The sequence below is a fragment of the Emydura macquarii genome, unplaced genomic scaffold (assembly GCF_026122565.2).
Source record: "Emydura macquarii macquarii isolate MOO-44397 ecotype Brisbane River unplaced genomic scaffold, CSIRO-AGI_Emac_v2 contig_2481, whole genome shotgun sequence".
Taxonomy (NCBI): Eukaryota; Metazoa; Chordata; order Testudines; family Chelidae; genus Emydura; species Emydura macquarii.
In genome coordinates, this window is record NW_027132618.1 from 1,131,632 (window position 1) to 1,155,280 (window position 23,649).

General features: G+C 42.5%; 1 long non-coding RNA gene across 1 annotated transcript in view; it reads left to right on the forward strand.

Moving 5' to 3' along the window:
• LOC137163189 (uncharacterized) overlaps window positions 1-438 on the forward strand; it is a 57,639-nt gene extending 57,201 nt beyond the window's left edge. The window contains exon 5 of the long non-coding RNA XR_010922647.1: window positions 285-438. This is a non-coding gene — a long non-coding RNA (uncharacterized lncRNA). The remainder of the gene's footprint in view (window positions 1-284) is intronic.
• The last annotated feature ends 23,211 nt before the right edge of the window (window positions 439-23,649 follow it).

Here is a 23,649-nt window from a genome sequence, read left to right on the forward strand (position 1 = left end):
CTAAGATGAAGAAGGAAATGAAAATTCAGAACAATATCAATGCAGAAATTTATAAACATTTGATTCTACTCTCTGCATCACAGATCTAAGCAGTTAGTATCTTTGTAGCCAGGAAATAGAGCTGATAGGAGAGAAAATGACTGAAGAACAGAGACACAATTAATAAATTATCCTAGTCTACATGTATTGATATAGGTACAAATTCTCTAGCTAAGACTTAAACAGGAATGAATCCTAACATCAAATGTATTTCTATTCTCACCCAAACCATCCTGTCTTCATAGGTTAACTTCACTGCCCTCTCTCATTTTTGTTGCTGTCTTCTGAGCCTGTCTACATCCTCAATCTACTTCCTATAGTAAGGTACTTGAAATGAGAAACAGTAGTCTAGAAATTGTCCACAGATATCCTATATGTTGATTTAATATCATCAGATTTGTGAACCATGCCCTTAATTATAAATTCCACCTTTCAAATTGCCTTTTTGACTTCAGCATTGTGTTTTCAGTTCCATTGTTCTGTCTGCTATTGTTTCCAGTCCTTGTGAAGTGCAGTGTTGCTACAGAGTGATTGGGGACTCAGCAAGCATTTGGGATTAACCACAGAATCTTCAATAACTGAAAATTGAGGGAGTACCTGAGTTTTATTTCTACTGTACTTTCTCTGCTCTTTGAAATTGCACTGGCTTGTGTGTTAGAAAACTTGATATGATTGAAGTAATTCCTTCCTTTCTATGAAGTGTTACTTTGGGCTGATTTTGATCTCACAATTATCTAAATTGGACATAACTCCACAGAAGTCAATTAATTAAGATATATACATAGATTCTACTTTGGTGTAAGTCTTTTCCTTGGCTTCTTCTGGGATTGATATGCTAGAAACCATAATAGCTGTATTTAAGCATTCATATTGTGCTCTTTAAGCATATCCACACAGGCAGCATTTAACATTATATTGTCAGGTACCTGTCTGATTCATATTAATATATGTTTAATTGAATATGAAATGAGGCACTCTACATTTAGGATATGTACTCAGCTTTTCAGTCCACTCATGAGAAGAGCCTGGGACTTTAATTCCTCACTCAGGAGAAATTACATCAAACTAACCCTAAATGCCTTTCCATTCTCTCCTATGTTTCTGTGGTAACAGCATGTTTCCATGGTTTCCATTATAATACCGTAAGATGTTATTACTAATAAGTATAGAATTGTGGGCTTTTTCTTAAATATATGATTTTTTTAACCTGACATGTCTCTTAAAGAGTTTTACCCAGCTATTTAAAATTGCCCTGAATTCAATCTTGTGTTAATAGGAGTTAAAGCTTTCTGTAATTACATGCCTTATCTGTATACTCTTCTTTAACCATTAGAAATTCCCAGTCTATATCTGTATTTAAGAACAGACCAAAGAAACATTTATTTGCTGCCACTGTTAATCGTTCTTAATTCTGTTGTTCATGTTGTTGAAATGTGCAATGCCTGAAACTTAGCAAGTGCAGATTTGCTGCTGTTCCATTGGTCAGGTTTGGGTCCTTCTTAATAGAGTATTATAGTTTTCCATATATCGCTGTAGTACTAAAATGTATATTCCTAGCTTGACCTTGAGACCCCATCATCTATATGCAGGTGTGCTTGAACTTCTGCAGTTATAGATTAGCATTCCAATGAGTTTGCATCTGATTTTATTTCATTGTGTTAACAGGATGCAGCAGAGTAGGCCGTTCTTAGCCGTTATCACACACTAAATGATTTGACAGATTCTTGGGTTTGTTTCTTCATTATTTAGTTTATAGCTGGTAATTGCAAGCTTCAATAATTCCAGCATGTGATGCAGTAGTAGGCTGTTCCTTAGGAAACTTAGTAGACTTTATTCTATTTATTTTTTCTTAATTTTTTATTTAATAAACAGTATGTCTGCTGGAAAAACAAAGACCTCACCTTTTACAATATTAAGCCATGTCAGGTATATCTATCTTTCCTTCCTCATCCCCTCTGTGATTGGCCTACCAGCATGAGGTAGCTTTTAAGTCACTATTCAGTCTTCTGCCCAGTTAATTTGATAAACTTACATAAGGAGATTTTATTCTTCTTTCAGAAAGATATAAAGCATTATTAATGAAATGTGATGACCTGGGTAATTAGAATGAGGATACTTGGTATAAAAACAAAGGAGGATATATGCTGTTCATGTGATCACTGGTCAGAAGATAAATTGAGAAGCCAAAATTATTGTAATTAGGAGTTTCCCATTATCCATCTGTGGAATGGAGACCAGAAATATATTAAATTCAGCTTTATACATTTTTTTTGGTTTTTCTAAAGCAACAGACCCAATTGGCTTCATGAGGAAAAAACTCTTCTACAGCTTTTAAACATCATTATGGATTATAGACTGTTCTATACTAACCACTACTGCTGGGTTTCTAGCGGGGTTCCAGGGCAGGGAAAACCACAGGACTTTTACTTCGCTTCTGTCTGACAGAGCAGATAGAAAGAAACTGCTGATCTTCAAGATATCCAGTATGAATATGATAGAATTACATTCACTGAAAATACAGCTTTGTTGCTAGGTCTCTCAGCAACCTTCTCTACTTGATCATACAGTACTTGCTTCCTCCAGGAGTTGAATTTAGGCCCCACAGAATACTAATCTGGTGTAAATTACACTCGTCATTTGTATACCCATTCAGTGGAATGGGTTACCTAGGGAGGTGGTGGAATCTACATCCTTAGAGGCTTTTAAGGCCCAGCTTGACAATGTCCTGGCTGGGATGATTTAGTTGAGGTTGGTCTTGCTTTGAGCAGGGGGTTGGACTAGATGACCTCCTAAGGTCCCTTCCAATACTAATGTTCTATGATTCTATCAATACCAAATTCATACAAGGTATACTGTTTTAAAGGAGCTTGACTTAGCATGTGTGTGAGCTCTAGGCAGAGGGAGAGAAGGAAGCTGTTCCTGAGAGCCCTCGAGGAAGGGCTGAAGACATTCAAGCTTCAGGACCTTGCAAGTAGCTGGACCATGAGCAGGATATGCTCCATGTGGACAGATTGATTTACGGACTTTGGGGACTGGCTGAAGCAGGCTATCCCCTTTTATTCCTTTTGCTTTCTTTGGACTGAGCTACCGAAAGGGCTTTTGCTGAACTAAGGTTCTTTGAGCTTCAGAGTGATTAGCTGTATGCGAGGGAACCATTTGTGTGTAGCCTGGGGAGAGAATAAAGATTCCTCTTTGAACTCAAAATAAAGGCTTGGTGATTCTCTTAGTGTTCCAGAACTCTTTGAGAGAGACCTCCAATGGAGGGAGTGCTCCTTAGAAGGGCTATATAAGAGGAAGTGGAATTTTTAAGAAAGAAGGGTATGGGGAGATCAGTGTGCAAAATTGTGCCATAAGCAACAGCACATTGCACTGATATGCAGACAAAAACCTGTGACTTTTCTGATAATGAAATCACATTAGCTAATTATGGAGTGGTCACCACCAACATGTTGACATTTACCACTTAAAGTATTTAGCATGCGGTAGGTGTTGCACACAGCCTTTATAATGAGCCTGATTCGCCTTACTCTGGTTTTACCCTGGTGTAACTACACTTGGTGTGATTCCAATCTCACTTACATTGGTGTAAGTCAGGAGTAATTCAGTTTGAAGTATAAATGAGCATAGAATCTGGCCTATTGAATTTATTATTATTTATTCTACTGTAGCATCCAGAGGGCCCCATTAGGATTCTGACTCCATTGTGCTGGACGCTGCAAATACAGGCTTCCAGGGATCCACAGCTCCAGGGCAGCCCTGCAAAGCAGACTGCTCTGGGGACAGGGACTCCAGGACTTGCCGATTCCAGGGCCTGCTGGCTCCCCATGCTGCCCATCTGCCAGGCAGTAGCTGCCAGGTCCTGGTGAATATATTTCATTTAGAAAAAAAAGCGTTGATGTTTTCAAAACAGGATTGTTTTCCTGGATTTCCAGTTCACAGTAAATCTTGGAAAATTTTATTTGACTGATTTGAACTAAAATTGAGTGTAGAAAAGTGGAAATTTCTCACAACTGGAAATTCTGAATTTCAGCCAGCTGTAGTGCTAACACACTTCTTCAAATTTTGAATCACAGACTATGTAAAGCCTTCTGCCCGGTATCAAATATAGTAAAGGCAAGCTAAATCTTGTGGGCTAGATGAATCCTTGTATAAGCTCCATTCATACCAGTGGCATTACATCAGCCATGAATTTGGCCGTATATGTTTTCATCTTTAACTTATTTGAAAAGATGAAGCAGTATTAGTTTTGGAGAGCTCTAAAACTCCTGGACTTCACTTTATTAATGATAAGATTTACTTGTAAGGTAGTAATTAAAGCAAAGCAGCAGTGCATGAAGTTATGTTGTACATTAGTGGGGGGCCCCTGGATAGGAAGGGACTTGAGAACTTTCATTAGTTGCAGAAAGCTTCATCCCTGTAAGACTGAGGTTTGAAGAGACAGGGATACTGAGAACAAGTGTGTAACCTACGCATGACCTAATCAGCAAGAGGCAGCTGTGACATGGGGAAGAAATGATGGACATGGAGGCTGTTCGATACTCTGACATATATTGGGCCAGATTTTACTTTTGTACTGATTTTACATAGTATGACTATTGACTTAAGTGGAAATACTACTCATGTAGCCATAAGACTGAGCACAGAATCATACCCATTTTGAAGTGGTCTCTCTTTTCAGTTGATCACTATGGCATTTTTGTGAATGTTCAAAAGAAAATTCAGGATCAGAGGGCTGGTATCAGATGCAATGTTTCCCATTCTGCCACCCAACTTAAAAAGCAGGATGCCTTCCCACTGTCCCGAAGATCCTTATACCGATTGAGTTGTACACAAGCCCATCAGCTGATCCTCTGAAGAGGCAGGAGGGGAAAATAGCCAAGATAATTGTCCCCTTGGGGGTATGCACTGTTTCTCTAAATTGGTGGCAGGAAGCCAGGCATGATGGGGGCTAGGGAAGAAACCAAGAAGCAGTTTTGGAGTGAAGCACAGCATCAACAGAACATGTGGTATAATTGCTATTTTCCTACTTTTAATAAAGTTCTATGTTCAGTGTTAAAAGTAAGTTCCACTTTCTGTGAATTGTTACTATTGTCACAAGACAAGTTTATTTCTAAATGGCTCTGTAACTTCTCTGTGGAAAGCCCTGTAGGATTTAACTCCAACATTTTAGCTATGCATGATACATGAAGGTTGGTTACTTGTAACTGTAGTTCTTAGAAATGACTCTCTATACACACACTTACGGGTTTTGCGCCGCCTGCTGGTGCCTACCAGTAGAACTTATTTCCAACTCCAAGCAGTGGAGCAGTAACCTTCTTTTTCGTGTGGTTCTGTAGAGTCCACCTATGAGTAATTTGACAAGCAGGTCAGAACAGAGTCATAATTAAATAATGACTGAAGCACTGCTCTGCCCTTGAAGCTAGATCCAGAGCCTAATGTTTAATGAATGTATACATTGGCTTCCAGGGAGAAGACTTGTAAATTTCCCAAATAGGAACATGTTTAAGACAAGCAAAAGAGGCAGCTACAGCCCTAGTAGAATGAGACCCTAAAAGAGAAGGCACAGGAATTTCTGCTCATTTGTAATACTCACTGATACATTGTTTAATCCATCTGGAAATAGTCTGAACAGATATAATCTGACCCCTATTTTTTTTAGCATAAGAAACAACTCAGATGGACTCCTAAAACTCTGAGTTCTATTTAAATAATATGCAAGAAGCTTTCTAGATTCCAAATGCAGATTCCTCTTTATTAGCATGAGAGGTTTTTTGGGGGGTGGGAGAACGGTAAATTAATTATCTGACTGATATCAAACTCAGACACTGTTTTTAGCTTAAAATCCTGGGATCAGGTCTAGGACCATCTTATTGTTATGAAAAGTCATAAATGGCAGGTGAGCTATGAGGGCGTGCAATTTGCTCACTCTTCTGGTTGACGTTGTAGCAATAATGAATAAAGTTTTAATAGATAAATAAAAGAAACAGTCCGCTAGAAGTTCAAAAGGTGGCATCACAGGCATAGATAAAACCAGATTAAGATCCCAAGATGGGACTGGATCCCTTAAAGGAGGTGACATGTTAGATAACCCCTTCATAAACCTTTTCATAGGATCATGTACAAACAGAACAGTGATCTACCATTGACAAAACATGGTAAGCTGAAATAGCCCCCAGGTGAACTTTTAAAGAAGAATTAGATAACCCTTTGGATTTTAAGTACATTAAATATTCCAAAATGCAGGGTATGGAAGTTGAAACTGGAGAATCAAATTTTCCCTGCATCAAAGCAACAAATAGACCATTTAAAATAGTAACACTTTCTAGGAAACAGTTTTCTGTAACTGAACAATTCTGTATCAACAAGGAACATGACTGTTCAAGACCATCAAAGTCTGATAGTCCAGGCCATCAGATGAAGAGACTGAAGGATCCACATGAAAGAGCCTGCCTTGTTGCTGGGACAAGAGATCTGAAGACAGATGAAGACACGTAAAGTGTGTCTGACAGCTGAAGCAAGTCAGGAACCACTGTCGACCAACCTGGGGCAATCACTATAATTTTTGCTCTGTCCTGATTAATCTTCACTTTTTTCTGAATTAATGGAAGGAGGCGGGGGAGGGGAGAAGCATACGGAAGTCCCCTTCTTCAATGTAAAAGGAAGGCATCCGAGATGGATTGGCTGTCCCTCCCTGTTCTTGGACAGAAGAAAGGGCACTTGTTGCTGATCCTTATAGCAATTAGGTCTCTATTGAGCTGACTCCAACAGGAGAAGATGCTTTGTGCGATTCAATCTTTCAGGGACCATTTATGAATCTGAGAACAGTCCTTCCTGAGCTATCTGCTAGGACATTGCTCTCCCCTCCTAAATACAGGGTCACCAGGCAGATCTCATGAAGAATGCACCAGTCCCACAATCTGACCTCTTCGACACACCACTGGAAACAATGAACACCTCCTTGTTTGTTCACAGAATACTTAGCAGTTATATTGTCCATCACTATCAGAGCAACTTTCCGTTTTATACCAAGAAGGAAAGATATGAGGGCCAAGAAATGGCTCTTGATTCCAACATATTTATATGCAAGTTATTTTCTGGATTGTAAAATGATGTAAATAGGCTCCCCATCCACTGCTGGACATATCTGAAATTATTGTGACTGATGGTGAAAGGGGATTGAACAGGATGCCTCTGAGAACATTTGGTGTCTGTCCATGACCAGAGTAAATTTAGAATGTCCTGAGGCATGGTAACAGACATTTGAAGAGCATCCAAATCGGTGTGTAGACATCCGGTGCTCCATTGGTTTCATTCTGAGATGAGCAAATAGAGCTACATAAGTGATAGTTGCCAGCAAACCCATGAGACTGAGGGAGAAGATTTCCGGATTTGGCAGATGCATATTTCCAAAATCACTTGCTCTATTTTTAGAAACCTGTCCTCTGGCAGAAAAGCTTTCCCTGCTACTAAGTCCAGTATAGAACCCATTAAAATAATTCTCTGAGTTGGACAGAGATTTGATTTTTTTTTTTTTGACAGAGAAGCAGACCCAGATCTGAAAAGAGGGAGATTGTAAAGCTGATGTGAAGTCAGGGACCCTCCTATGCTGCAGACAGTAGCAACCAACCATCCAAATATGGTGTGATAGAATACACCCCTGTATTCATACCCTACATACTATTGTAATAATCTTTGTACAAGTTATGCTTTGTAAGGTATCATTTGAAAACCCATAATTTGCTGGTCAGTACTGTCCTGATAAAATGTGTGATACTGTATGTGACATTTACAAGATTTCCCTGTATGATGTTCAAAACTCAGGTAGCACCAAACTGGTCAAACAGGACTATCTTGAACAAAGGAGTATATGTTTACCTTAATTTGCATTTAAGCAGTAAACAGAGTCATCAGGGAGGAAGGGAAAACAAAGGAAGCTCAAACGGGTGGAAAAAACCACCAGGGAACATCCTTCAACTCAGGCTCTTTGTTGCTTCGTTCCCAGCTGGAAATGTTTTTCAAGAGAGGGACTGAAACTATAAAAAGAAGGAGCAAACACCCTGTCATGAGATAGGTACACCCCATCACAGGGTGTTTGGTTGAGGGGGAATCAAAGTAGGGATTTGGCAGCTCAAGTGGTCTAGTCTCCCATGTTGGCTCCTGACCTAGACCCACCCTTCTCTGTGTGTCCTAGGGAACCAGTACTTCTATGATCAGTCTCAGTCACCATTTACCTCAGCCCTTCCTTCCAGGGCTGGTAGTCTCTTGGCCTCTGCTGTCTCTCCTCCAGCAGTGGAGGCGGTCATCTAGGGGTCTGTTGGAGCCTCAACCCAGCTAGCTTCAGTGTCCTGGAGCTCCGGCAGCCTCCCTGCAGGAACCTGCAACACGTCTGCTCTCAGTGGTGGCCAGTCCATACTGAGCTGAGCTACTCTCTTATATACCCTGGTTCCAGCTGGAGCATGCCCAGCAGGGGTGAGGCATACTTGGCCCATAGAGTGTGGTTAATCCCTGCTGAACCAGTGCAGGGTAGGTACACCCCGTCACACACCTTCCCCCTTAAGAGGGTGTACGGTGGGGGCTCTTCCTCATCTATCTCCTCTCCTACCTGGGAGATGAAGTCTTCATTTGCATGGGCTTTCCCTGGCCATTGTAGCACATGAAAGTCATAGGGCTGAAGAGAGAGGTACCACCTCATAATCCAGGCATTGATGTCCTTCATAGTATTTTGATACACCAGACGGGTGTGTGGTCAGTGATGAGTTGAAAAGGGTTTCCCAGCAAATAGTATCTCAGGGGATCAATCACTCCCTTTATGGACGGCTCCCTTTCCACAGTAGAGTAACGGGTCTCCTGGGGGAATGGTTTGCAGCTTAGATAAAGGATCGGGTGTTCCTCCCCTTCTATTTCTTGAGATAGGACCACCCGAAGCCCCACCTCCAAGGCATCTGTCTGGAGTATGAATGGCTTTGTGAAGTCTGGATGGGACAGGACTGGCTCCCGGTTCAGCTGCTCTTTCAGGGTCTGGAAAGCTTCCTCACACTCCTCTGACCAATGGACTCTTTGTGGCTGAGAGTTCTTTGTCAGGTTGAATAAAGGGCTGCCAGTGTCATAAAGTTGGGCACAAAGCGGCGATAAAACCTGTCCAGCACGAGGAATTTCCATACCTGCTTCTTTGTCATCAGGGTTGGGCAGTCTCACAGGGCTTGCACCTTATCTATCAGTGTGTGCAGTTTCACCCTTCATACCGTGTACCCCATGTAGGTCATCTCTTGCTGTCTGAGGTGGCATTTGGCTGGATTCACAGTGAGCCCCACATCCTCTAGGGCTTGTAGCATATTGATGAGGAGCTGGAGATGTTCTTCCCAGCTGGAGCTGTAGATGACAATATCATTAGTGTACACAGCTGTGTACTGGTTGTGTGGCTGTAATATTTGGTTCATAAGTCGCTGAAAGGCAGCTGTGGTTCTGTGCAGCCTGAATAGCATTGTGATGAGTTGGTATAAGCCAAATAGGGTAGGGAAGGCCATCTTTTTTCAGGTCAGTATCAGGGTATCTGTCAATACCCTTTGGTTAGGTCCAACACTGAGATGAACTTGGCACTACCCAGCAGCTCAAGGAGCTCATCCATCCGAGTCATGGGGTAGGGGTCAAACCAGGAGATAGCATTAACCTATCTGAAGTCGATACAAAATCTGATGGCCCCATTGGGCTTTGGGACTAGGACTATTGGACTCTGCTACTCGCTCTGGGATTCCTCTACCACCCTTAGGGTCAGCATCATTTCCAGTTCTTTCTGGATGGCTCCCCACATTTTCTTGGGGAGCGGTCGGTGGTTGTCTTCTACCTTCCGGCCCAGGATGGTGGCAATATGATGGCTAAACACATTTGTCCACCCTGGATGGGTTGACAACGCGGCATGGATGGCCTGTACCAGCCACTGTACCTGCTCCCGTTGTTCAGGGCCGAGTTCTTGTCTGATCACAACGAGACTTGGATCAGAGGATTTGTCAGCCAATGGCTCCAACTTAGGTTCCAGTGGATAAAGGGCAATCAGCAGACCTTCCAGGACCTTCCAGGCCTTGAGGCAGTTCACTTGGTAGGTCCTCTCTCTGCTGCCTGGGTAATGAGATCTTATAATCTATGGGTCCTATCTGCCATACCACCTTAAAGGGGCCTTGCCATTTGGCCAGTAACTTAGATTCAGAGGAGGGCAACAAAAGTAGGGACCCGGTCTCCGGACTTGAAGATCCGCAGCTTCGTCCCTCAGTTGTACTGGACCTCTTGTGCCCACTGTGCATGCAGCAGGTTCTCTTGGACGAATGTCCCAGGTGACTGGAGCCGCTCCTGCAGTTTCAATATGTAATGGACCGATCCCATAATCCTAGTCCCTTGCTTTTCCCAGGTCTTCCTCAGAGTCACTCACAGAACTTCTGCCGATGGTCAACATTATACTTGTAGGACAAGAGTCTGCTCTTTCCTACTTCACTGGAATTACTTTGATTCTACACCAGTGGAGCTGAGATCATAATTTAACTCCTGAGCTATTTTACAAAATAGAAAACATCAGGCTGGAGTAGAAGATCTGAATAAAATTTATTGGAATATCTTGTTAAATCTGAACCTTGTCCTAGGGAAATACTTATAAAGACAGGTGCTACAAAATGTGGGCCTGATTCTGTGAGGTGTTGAATACTTCCAGTGGGACCTGAGGGCACTTAAAAACTCTTAGGTACACTGCAACTGCAAGAAAAGGGTTCAGCTTTACTAGAGAAAAAGCATTATATCCTGTTAAATAATAATACAGTTAATTATTTTATAGCAGAAATAAATATTAATTGCACTGTATCTCAACGTCATGAGCTCAAAGACCTACTATAATGTGTAAATTATGTATTGCTTGTAAATAATTGATAGCTCAAAGTTTACTACAGTCCATCATTATAATAGCGCTCTGTTATTACACTGGCTATTATACCAGGTTTATTTTTTTTAAATCCTTCAGCAAGTACCTATTTGCCAATTTTACCTTAAAAAAAACAAAAAACAGATAAGTTTACAGTACATGCAGTATTCCATTGTGCTTTCCTAGACTTTCTATATGAAATATATTGTGTACTGGAAATATTGAAGGGTGTCTATCAGCAAATACTTATTCAGAACCCGATTCTGCAACCTTCATTTAAACTCACAGCAGTAATCAGGCCTTTTAGTTACTTGAGACAATTAGTAAGTTTTAAAACATCCTCTGTCCATTGAGATTCATTCTTAGGGCTAGATTATGACTTTACACAGCCCAGAGCAAGGAGCAGTGCAGAAATTGCACTGACCTAGCAGTAGCTTGTGATTCAGATACATAGCTGGAAATTCCTCCCCTACTCCCTTCTTTGCTCATGGGTGCAGTGTAGTATTTTACTGAGGGTCTACATCAGTAGCCAATTGCAATGCCCTTGTGCCACCACTTGCTCTGCTGGCCAGCAAGTGTGGGATGAGGTGGAGCTAAAACTCCATCCATTCATTGCCTTCCTGCTCCACAAAGGAGTAAGGGGGAAATGACCCCTCTTAATCCTATGTAGTCAGACCCAAGGTCCAGGTAGACTGTGTAATGTTTAATAAGGGGCACTTACTCTGTAGCACAGGTGCATAGTCAGAGTCAGAATCTAGCATTTTGTTACTAGCATGTAAGGGCCTGATTCTGTTAGCCTGACTTCTGTTGAGTAATTAGGACTTTCCTCCATGAATAGGTCCTTTGGCTTTATTGAGGCTACTTAGGGAGCAATGTACTATTCAGTATGAGTAAGTGAAGCAGAGTTATGCTCATAAAAACACCTCTTTCAAAACCTTCTTGGTGGAATTCATCATGGATGTAAGTTGGGTGCAGTTCCGCCAAAATCGATGCAGGTGTGCCCACCTCAGCAAGTGGGAAATTTGCCCCATCACAGGGTAAGTAGTCCCAGGAAGTAGACCTGATCCCCAGCTTCCCTGTGTCAGAGCAGGTGGGCCTAACTGAGCCAAGTAAAGGGGACAGGGTTACACCTGTGGCTATAATGGCCAGTCAGGAGGTAGGCAGAGGAGGAGTTATTGGGGCAGGCTGCATCTAGGCAGAGGTATTATAGAGGAACTCCAGGGATGGGTCCCTGGAACAGGGGGTCAGGGGCTCATTGAGAAGGGAGCATATTGCGACAGAGGAAATGCTCTGGGTATAGAGAAGAATCAAGGCTGAGTATGGACTTTTGTGCTATGATTATAGACTTTATTCTGGGGACCTGAAGATTGTTTGAATAATTTATGTTATTAAACCAGCCCAGGAGAGAGACTGCGGAGTTCTTAGGGGGCCTGCAAGAAGAGGCTAATGGAGCCAGCGTGCCTGCAAAGTGGCCTTTGGCCATGAGGGGGCAGTCGGGTGGCAGCCACCACATTACATCCCCCAACTACTTATCTCCTGGGAATGTTGCTCTATAGAGGGAAGAAAATATTCTACACATTCGATAAGATAAAAATAATGATACAATACAGAATTCTTCCATGACTATGACAGTGCAATGCAAAAAAGATACTCTATGCAGCATGAAGAGTCCAGAAATCTCGTGCAGAGAAATTTAATGAGTATTAATGATATTCTGAAGAAGATGCTAGACTTGTTAGTGGTGTGCAGGATGCTTAGATCATGCTAATGGTAAAGCCTAACAGATTCCCTGAATGCCTTTCATGTTGCTCTGAGATTCTAGTTTCCATGGTAACCTAGCGCGAGTTAAGAAGGGTACTGTTAAACTGTATTGCAATTTTGCTTAGTCTCTCTAAAAGAAAAATGTCAGTGGAAACCATTTCTGCGCCCAGTGTTGTAATCAGATTCCCCCCGAGTTTCTATTGTTTGCACCTGAACAAGTTATTCAGGGGAAAATATGAGTGGTTAGTTAATGACCTATTTGTTGGTACTGGAGCTTTACCAGCTGGCAAACTGTTTGAGATATTATACAAACCTTACAAAGCAATCAGAACATAAATAGGAAACATTAAATATCAGAAACTCTATAAAGATGGAACAAAATGTGCCAGATCCTAGTCAGAAGATCAGCCTCCCCAAGGACTCAGCAAGCATGGAGTCACCAGAGCAACTCCTAAGTGATCCCTTTCCCAGCATCCCATGTCACCATCTCTAGGAGGCATGGCCAGCAACACATCTGTTCCTTGGCAATCTCCAGCTGGCACAATGGCCCTTAGGGAGCATTGGCAACCAACACAATGCTATAATACTGCTGTGTTTGAAAAGAGAATTATACCCAGTGGGCCTGATTCTTCTGGTACACCAGTTGTATGCCACTATGTCTCTGCTGAGGTCAGTGTTTAAAACTGGTATAGGACAATTGAGAATCAGGCCCATTGTTTCTGGTAAAATAGAAAGAAGTTTTTGTTACTATAATCTGATGATGACTGGAAGCCCCAGATTTGCAACACTTCTAATTTTCTTTGTGTCATTCAGTTCTTTTTGAAAATAGTCTAGGGCAGAACAGAAGACTTTGAGTCAGGAAACCTGGATTCTTTTCCAAACTCTGCCAGTGATTTGCTGGGTGATCTTGGGCAAATCACTAAACTGCTCTGTGCCTCATTTTCCCCATAATTAAAATGGGAAAAATAATATTTACTGGTAACTACCCAACGTGGGATTTGTGAGAGTTCGTGGAATAACACCTGCAAGGTGCATTGATATCCATGGATGAAAATTTCTATGGAAGTGCAAGGTGGTATTAATTATTATTATTATTATTTTATTATTACTCAAAGATGCAATGCATGTAGAATAGTGTTTAAAAAGACACAACTATTAACAGAGTTTATAATAGAAAACAGGAGGAATCTGTAAACAAGAATACAAATGGCAGAGGGGTCTCACAAATAACACATATTTTGCCAAACAATATAATGGGGACCCCACATTATGAGATGATTCCCAAAAGTAGTGGCCCTTAAATTGTACTTATGAAAACTACAGTTTTGAAAATGCTGAATGAGTAATGCTGTTAAATCTATCTTTAGGAGGATGCATGTAAGGAAGTGAGATTGCAATGCTATAGATTCATCCCACCTATGTGTTTACAGATATTTTAATTTTTTTAGTGAATGTAATGTGTTTGAAATTTCCTAGATCAATGTGGTATATGAAGTCCTCCATTTATTCACAGAACAGGCAAAACAGAGGCAGTGGCTACTCAAGCATCCCCACACTATCCTACCAAAACACTGTAACCTTAACCAGGAGGAGCCACTGCTCATGATTAGAGGATGGCTGCTATTGTTATAAAAGAGGGTTGGAGGTGGCTGGAGAGTTCCAAGCGTCACCCTTCACACTGAGTCACAGACTGAGCAGAACAGAGAGCTGCATGCTGCAGCCAAAAGCAATCTCTGGTTTATGGTGCTGTTAGGAGGATGTTAAGAAAGAATAAAATAATGTAAGTGATGATTACAATCTTTCCTTGTTTTTATAAGAACAACACAGGCAGTTCATTGTTCATGCCCATTGACACCATTAGCTACTCTCCTGAGATTGCCAATAAGGTCCCACCTGTGATGTGGCCAGCTGTTCCCTAGATTGAAACTGCCTTCTCATTTCACGTAGGCCCAGAAGCACTTAACTTTGACCAGATTGGACCATCAATGGTACTGGTACCCGAAGGTGAAAGCTTACCTATCCATTTGTCAACTCTCTGAGCCTTCCAGTCCCAGCCGGGATGGAGGCATTTTAATAGGAGTAGCCATGCATACAGGTAAACATTTGCATGGTGGATATTTCTGTTTCACCCCATCTCTGAGAACTAGTGGTGCATACAGTAGGCTTCAGTTCTTTTTCAAGTGATAGCCTAGGCATAGCATCCTCAGCACCCCCCTGCCTAGAGCTGAAGTTCATGTTTTCCATGCATGCAGAGGGCGGGGGGAGAGGGGCTGGGGCGACCAGCTTGGCCAACTCTGAGCGGGGGGAATATGCTTACCCTCTGGGCTCCAGCTTCCATCCTGGCCAGGGGGCGGGACCTTGGGAGAAGAGGAGGAGCAGGGTGGTGGAGCCTCAGCAAAGAGGAGGAGGAACAGAGGATGGGACCAGAGTTCTGGCGCTCATGTAGGGTGCCCAAATTGTCCAGGGCCCCTGGGCACGGACCCTGTCGGCCAGTGTGGTAATCCGCCACTGTTTAGGCACCCCTAGAACACTGGCATTCCTAAGCACTTGCCTACTATGCCTAATTGGAAATCCTAGACCTGTGTGAGATTTTCAGCTTCTTCTCAAAGCAGAGTCAGTGTTTAAGGGCATCTCGCTTGAGGGCCTTCCTTCTAGAGTGGTCCATGCATCCAGATTCCATCCCTGGATGCCAGATCATTAGGGGACTAGAGGTCTTTGAAGTCCATGCTGGAGACATCTTTAATATGTCTGGAGGCACCCTCCAAATTGGCCTCAGTGCCCAGGAAACATAGGGACATTGAGCGGAAGTCCTCAGGTGAGAAGAGTCATAAAATGCCTTCCCCAGGCTCACATGCTAAGCCTCATTAAACTACAAGGCTGTCTGATATCAAGGGTTCTTCAAAGCTTAGAAAAAGCTCCATGAGGTGAGCATTAGCTGAGGAGACCTAGATGTACCACAGTTCTCACCTAGCACTGGATCAGTCCTTCCTTGGTAACAAGAGCTCTTGAGTGGTCATTGGTAGTGGGCCCAGCTCCACTTTGCGAAGCACCAGCAGCAGCACAGGCAGGAAAGCAGGCTTAGCCAGTGGTGAGTGTCTTCTCCTCCTCATATACAGGCATGAAATCTCATGGCCAAAGACCCTTCCAGGGTCTCAGAACCATCACTGATGCCACCGTCCAGATTCCTGGGTCTGGTGTCTCACGTGGAAAGGTCTCGGTAACCCATGGGACTAACACCATCGGTACTATCAATGCCAAGGAGGGCTCTCCTGCTTCTGGAGGAGTTCTATCTGTCATCTGACTTGGAGAAGAGCCTGCTGATATCCCCAGCCAGTCACAGGACTCAGCTGGATCCCCAAGGAGACCCAACTACAGGTGGGACATGATCCTGGAACCAAACTGCATTTATGCTGTGACCATGATACCAGCCCCATTGGTATATAGCCCCATACAAATTTAATTTATGGATTATGTGACCTCTGTGGGCATCTCAGTTTGCCATGGACTCTGCCTCCCTGGCATACTCCAGGGACAGGTCAGAATCTCCTCACCCAAGAGAGCCTCCATCATCTTTGTGAGTCAAGGATGAGAGACCAGAGGAGCTGGAGCCACAGGAGCATCAGAGGACCTACAGCTGGCTTCAGCCAACACCTTTGCAGCTTTGCCAGATGAAGCCCTGGTGCCAGGCTGGGCATCAGCTCACTCTGGAAGACCATCAAGTCTTCCAGGACCTTATGCAATGAGTAGTGGCAATCTCAAAACAGGTCAAAAGGTGGGACCAGGTACTAGTTACAGGCTACGAGAAGTTCTTCTTGTACCTGGTGATGGGATTGTTTGTTGTTACTGCAGCAAATGAAAGAATGCATGAGGGCCAGCAGAAAACAATACTAAAGGATAAGGTGCAGAAGTGCATGGATTTGGTTGCTAGAAAATGATATTCTATTTTGAGCCTCCAAATAAGAATATATAACTTCCAGATCATGCTAGCAAAATGTGACCATATCGAATGATGTGCAGTGGGGTATTTTGTGGATAGTCTGCTGCAGGAATTCAGGAGTGAATTGCAGACTTTGGTGTCAGAAAAGCAGCTGGTTGCGAAGTTGGCCCTCCAGATAGACTGAGTTATTGCACCCATAGCCTCAAGGGCAATGGCAGTGATGAAGCAGTGTTTATTATGGCTGTCCCCCTCTGGAATTTCAAACAACTACAGACCACAGTCAAGGACCTGCCCTTTGAAGGTTGCTCCTTGTTTCAGGACAAGACAAGTGACCTGAGGGCCTCATCTAAGGATTCTAGGGCCACACTCAGGTCCTGGGGATTTACACTCTAGTCATCATGAGATGGCATTTCAGGCCTCGGTTGTTTTACAGGCAGGCCCCCTACTACTAATACAAACCATCCGAATATTCCAGGAAGGGGCACATGCGCTGTTCCACAGTCACTGCTAACTAAAATGTTCTATGATGCATGTTCACTGGATGTGCAATCACCAGCTGTGGAATATGTAGATGCACTACACATCACGAAGAACAACCATTACTGTGTGGGTAAGTAATCTTATTTTAGGATAAATCTCCATTTTAATGCACTAAAGAGCTTATTTCTATTCCAAGCATGTTACACTGGTGTTATAATCTCTCTGGCCATAGCATGGATCGCAGTACTGACAATGATGAGTTGATCTGGTCATTATTTGATGGAATACACGTGGATAATATAATTTCAGCATCTTTCAAGGTTCGGATAGCCCTTTCATATCTAATATGAACTACCAGTTAAAGCTAATCCTTCTAAAGTTTCTAGGAAACTTTAAGTGAAATGAAATCACCTGTTGAAGGATCCACAGCTGTTCCATTAATCTCACTGAGATTTGTAAACTCTACCTCGATGCTGTTAAAGTACAACAGGAACAGAATAATGGGGCCAAATTCATCTTTGGTGCAAGGCCATAGAAGTCAGTGGGCCAAGTTCAGAGCGGATTAATGCCACTAATGCAGGGGCCATGGCCAATTTGGGAGCCCCTGGGAGAGGCACCAGAACCTTGATAGAAGTGGAGGAGGACATGAGGCCCCACCCCTTCTGTGACCCCACCCCTTCTTCTCTTCCCCCAAGGCCCTGCTCCGTGGCCAGGCCAGAAGCTGGAGTCAGGCAATGATGAGAGCAGCCCAGGCAGTGTGGGCTGCTGTGTGGAGTCCCAATCCCTTCACCTTCCCTGGGCAGGGGGCTGGATTGCCTGAGAGCAGCCCCTGGCCCATGTCTCCACCCTCACCAGGGATGCCACCCAGAACATGAGGAGAGTCCAGGACTCCCCACAGCGGCCTGAGTTCCCTGGGCGGCTCTTACCACAGCCCGACTCTGGTTTCTGGTCTGGCCAGGGGGCGGGGCCTGAAGCAGAGAGGAGAAGCAAATGTGGGGCTACTGAGAGGGACTGGGCCTTTGACAAAGAGGATCTAAGGCCCCGCACAGCTCCCCACTGGGAAGAGGCTGGCACCATCGGCGGGCTGCACCATGAAGCACAGGCCCTGCCAGCTCTGCTCCATGCCTGCCTGTGGCTTGCAGTTTGGGGCAGCAACGTGGCCCTGCCCCCAAAACTACACCCATGTTAAAAAGTGGGCAGGCATGTGTTTTTAATGGGGTGTGGGGGCTCTAAATCTTAATCTGCCTCTGGTGTAAGGTTGTGTACATGAAATTGCTCATGCTTGTATTTAATTCATTCCTCTGATGCACTCTGAATACAGGGAGATAAACTGTACAGATGGTTAAGCTGTTTTCTTCAGTCCTTTTTTTACTGAAATTTGTCAATCTATTTTTAAAAAAACATAATTACCTGAAAGGGAAGTGGAAGCCATTGTGGTCTTATCAGTGTTTTTGTTTATAATCACATTGGCTATTTCTTAAGGCAAATCAGAAAGCCTAACAATTCATAACCGTTTGTGTTCTCTTTGCTGCCACAACACTATTTGTGTGGCTTTTACAAAGAGAGGGGTCTACCTTTTTTAATTCACAACACTAAAGAAACAAAGATTTGTAGACAAACTTTTAAATGGCAGTTCTAGCCTTGTTCATTAGGGCAGGCATTTTGCAAAATGTTTGTTTATAGGATATTGTTTCTCTACCATGGTTTGTTCAGCTTTACAATAAAATGTGTTAAGTGAGACATTTGACATCATTGTAATGTTTATAATATCTGCTGGTTATTTCTATCGTGTGGCAAGTTTGAATTCCTCTTTACAGATACAAAATAAGACAACATCCTGCTCTGAGGAGCTTACAGTCTAAAGAACAGATAATGCTGTAGGCTAAGTTCACCACTTTTGTAACTGGGTGCTACTCTATTGAAATCAATGACATTCCAACTGCATATGCCAACTGTGAACTTGTCATAATGGGTCAATACAGTAGCATGTGCAGGAATGGTAGATTGTAAGGTGACAAGACAAGGGGAGAGGAGAAGAAATTATTTGGGGAGCATGATAATTTATTTAATTTTACACTGTTGCCAACTTACACAATTATATCATGAGTCTTGTGATTATAAGGATGTGTATTTGGTTTCAACAGGTCTAGAACCATGTGAGCCTGAGGTCTCTGATGCTCTCTTCTTGCTTCTGAGAGAGAGAGGAAATGCTACCTCAGTAATATTAGAAGGTCAGACCTCACAGGAAGTCCTAGCAGGATGTCTACAGGCTGGGGCACCTGATTGGATCACACCTATGACTTAAGCCAGAAAGTGAGCTTGGTAGGACATCTGAGCAACTGTACAGATTCTCCATTGCTGCTGCATTGGACCCTACTTTTTGCCTGTCTCCTGTGATCGGGATCCACCCCTGATCCTGGTTCCTGCCTTGCTCCTTATCCTTCCTGCACCCATGCCTTGCTCTTGATCATCGACTCTGACCCTTAGCTCGACTCCTGACTCCAACTCTTACTGTCACCATTAGGCCAATCTGCCTACAACTTAGTTCCTTACAGTTATTTTCTTTTTTCAGTTGATGTCAGGAGAATTTTAGCTTTTTGTTTTGTTTTGTTTTGAAAAAACCCTCATTTCTACACCTCATAATTGCAGGGAAAAGGTTGAAAACATGACCCAAATGCATGCTGAAGACTCAAAAACCAGAAGGCAAATAAAAAGCGGAAAGTAGGCAAACGAAAAACAATCTAAATTTACTGGGTTTCTTTAAAACTCTCCGCATTGGATGGTATCACCATGCATCAGTGGGTCACAGCTCAGGATACCAGGTTCAGAAAAAACTGCTGAGAAATGGAGCAGATGCACCCCAGACTGGTGGTTATTCTTCTATAAGATATCCCAATCCAGCAACAAAAGTAAACTTCTGTCTCACCACAGTGGTTAACAAGAAGTCAGAAAAGCAGTCTCCTTAGATATCTCACCCCTTGTTTCACCACCCAGACACTAGACTTTTTGATGAGTGGTTATTTAAAATTGATTTAATCAAACAAAGGGTTCTTCCAATCCCAAGAGATCAGCAACACAGCCAAGCCAATATATGACTCAGATATTACCCAATAATCAGGCTGCTGCCAGTCCGTTAATATCTAATATCTAAAGGTTTATTCATAGGGAGAAAGAAAGTAGAGAGTTAAAATGGTCAAAGAATAACATACACACAATTATTGCAAAGTTCTTGGATCAGGTTTGTAGCAATGGTGGAATAAATTGCCAATTTGCAAAGTCTTTGGAAATTACCCAAACAGCTTGGGGGTCATCAGTCTTTGTTTAAAGCTTCCTTGTTAGAAATCCAGTCCAGAGAAATGAAGCAGGAGATGAGACAAGATGGAGATGGTGCAGCTGCCTTATACCTTCTCCCATGTGGGTGTATGCTTTCAGTCTCAGTTTGTGGAAATTACAAGCCCAAAATGGAGTCCAGGGTCACACGAGCAAGTCACATGCCCTTGCATTCTTTGTTGAGTCACAGGAGCAACCATTGTCCATGTTCTGGCTGAAATGTTCACAAGGAAGCCCATTGAGCAGGGACAGGCTTCTTCTACGGCCTATTGTGCGAACGAAGTGTCCTTAAATGGGCTATTAACATGCATAGTCCATTCACAATGTAGATTTTACCTGGTGGGTGTTACTCAGGAATGCAGCATATATGCAAGATGCCAGTACATCGTCAATATCTATAACTTTGGATACAAAATCTATATTTCAGATACAAAATGATATATGTGTATAAACAGGATAATTATACTTAGCAAATCATAATTTTTCCATTGACACCTTACATGACATATTTTGCATAAGTTTCATTGCAATTGTGTAACAATGGTAGCAATAATGTTATACATTGTTATATTTCAATCATACAACATCACAGATGGTAATGAAGATATCACAGTATTTTTACTACTTTGTAGTGACTAAACATTAGGTAAGTGTTGCCATCATAATGCCGACTACCGTAGGCTTTTGGTCATATTGTATAACATACCCATTAACATGCTTACCTTTTTTCCCATTACTTATGCAAGGGACAAAGTGTGGATGGGTCTTGTGAATAATTTACTGGAATGACCTTTTGCTTGTGATTTAGCTTGAATCTTTAGTTGAGGATTATGAGGCAACACCAAAGCAGCTGCATAAAAAAGTACATAAACATTTAAACTACATTAAACAGTTCCATAACATGTCTAATGATTCATGGAAAATGTGGGCACAGTCATCTAAAGCTGCAGAATAATCAAGGAATGCCACTGTAGCAGCACTGTGAGATCACATCACTAACTGGGAATTCCATGAGTTCTGGAACAGAGAATGAATGTAGGCACTAGGTGGTGGTGAAACAGCATTGGGTAACATGGCAGTTTTCAGTTGTTAAGAGAGACGATATGATCTCTGGCCCAGAGACCTTATAGTCTAAGCCAAATCCTGCAGTTCTTACTAGATCCCTTATTCAGGCAAAACATTTAAACCATTGGTTTTGGCCCACTGTTTGACACTAATGACCTGCTCATTCTCAGATGGTGATGGTTGGAGTGAGTATGTGTGCTATTCCTTTAAACGTGTCAGGAGTGGGCTCTGAAGAAAGATCTATGGAGCAGAGATATTGTTGAGCAGAGAGAGATAGGCAGTTTTAGTAGGTTTAGAGATAATACTGTTTTCCTTATTTCTAATTCATTTTTGAGGAAAACATCTTTGTGTCGCTATACCATTGTCACATGACGGGGAGTTGTAAAAACTGGTGAATCTGTCTCTTTCCATATTCACAGACAGACATAAACAAGTTCACCCAGCCCAAATGAGTTAATGATGATGCATTCTAGGGACTCATGGGGAAATACACTTCTATGCAGTATGGTCCCCTTAAAGCAGAACGAACAGGATGACTCTATGTGTTACTTGAAAAGAGGTACCTTTAATTTTTAAAAGAAAAAGAAAAAGGAAATAGTGCAACTTGGGTCTTAAAAGGACTGGAGAATAGCTTTGCTGAAAGTTTTGTTGTTGTGTTTTTCCCAGCATGTCTGCTATTCTGTGAGATGACCCATCTACATTCTGTGACTATCACTCCTAATCCTGGCATTACTGGACTAGGTCAAGAGAGTTGCACTTATAATTCAAACAACTGTTACACAAAGAGACTCCTATTGCAAGTGTTATAGACAGGGGAGCAGAAAGAATCAGGACAAAAATGGAGGCATAATTAAAAATTAGAAGTTGGGCTTCAGAAAAGAAGATTAAGGTATTAGACAGAGCCAAAAGCTGCAGTGGCTGCACAAGAGCACTTAATTTTCTTTCCCGGGATAGGCTGCAATCCCTGACTTCTAGCCTCTTGATAATGTTTTTGTGATTGCAGTGTTAGTCAGTACAAAATGTCTGTCTGCTTTCTCATGTTCAGCCTGACATTATCACACCACCGCAATTACATTACATTTTCACAAAATGAGACAGAATAAATATGGGTTTATTGCAGGCATCAATTTTTGAAAAGGGGTAAAATGGCAGTTCCTTGATTTTGAAGTAAAAATTTCAATGTCTGCTAGTCCTGTTTGTCTGTTTCCCCTGACTGGATAAATAAGACTTCTTGATTCTGCAGTTGTTACTGAGACAGAGGGAGTAAAGGAGTTTGCCTTTTGAAAGGACAGCTAGATTTGGCCCTATGAATTTCAAGTGTTCTTGCTTCCTCCTTTTAACTAGTATATGTAAAATATAAAGATTAATTCATTTCAGTTCTCCTTCTCCATAGCAGGAGTTTTATGGCATGCTCTTTTTCTTTCTGCAAGGCTGGCAGTCTTGTGAACTAAGAATTTTTTGCTTTACCTCAAGGTTCGTGTTAGAAAGGCACAATTTAAAATAACTTTCCGTGAAGTTGAGAACCACAGTTGGAAATGTGTGACCTGACCTTTCTCAATCTTCTCTGGATATGTCTACCACTAGTGACTGTACACGAGTCCATGCGTGAGCTTGTGTCAACCCCTTCCCAAACTGTTCACACTGAAAACCTTGAAGCACATATCTCAAATCAAGTAGTGGGTGTGCAAGCTAGCACACCTGAGAGGTGTGAGTAAGTACATGTGTTAGCTGTGGCACTGACCTATACCAATGTGCAGTTTGGAGTGTGGAGTTTGCAGTGTGGATGGGGGTTAGGAGTGGGTATTAGGTCTCAAGTTTCAATAGTACTCCACTCTCATTCCCACAACTCACATTCTTCCTGACCCGTACACGCTCTATAAAGGTCCCTGTCTTCCTGTGTCTGATAGTGGCGTGCTGCACTGACCATATCAGGACAGCTTTCTGCTGCTCTCTTTACAGAAAGTACAGGGGACAATGGATCCAGCTCCAAGAGCAGCTGCTTGGCTCACTACGCATACCTATGTGATGATCAATATCTGGGCGGAGTACATTGTCCTCCACAATTTCAGCCAAAGCAGCAGGAATATTTACTTCTACTGGGAAGTTTCACAGAGGCTGGACCGGGGGGTATTCAGTA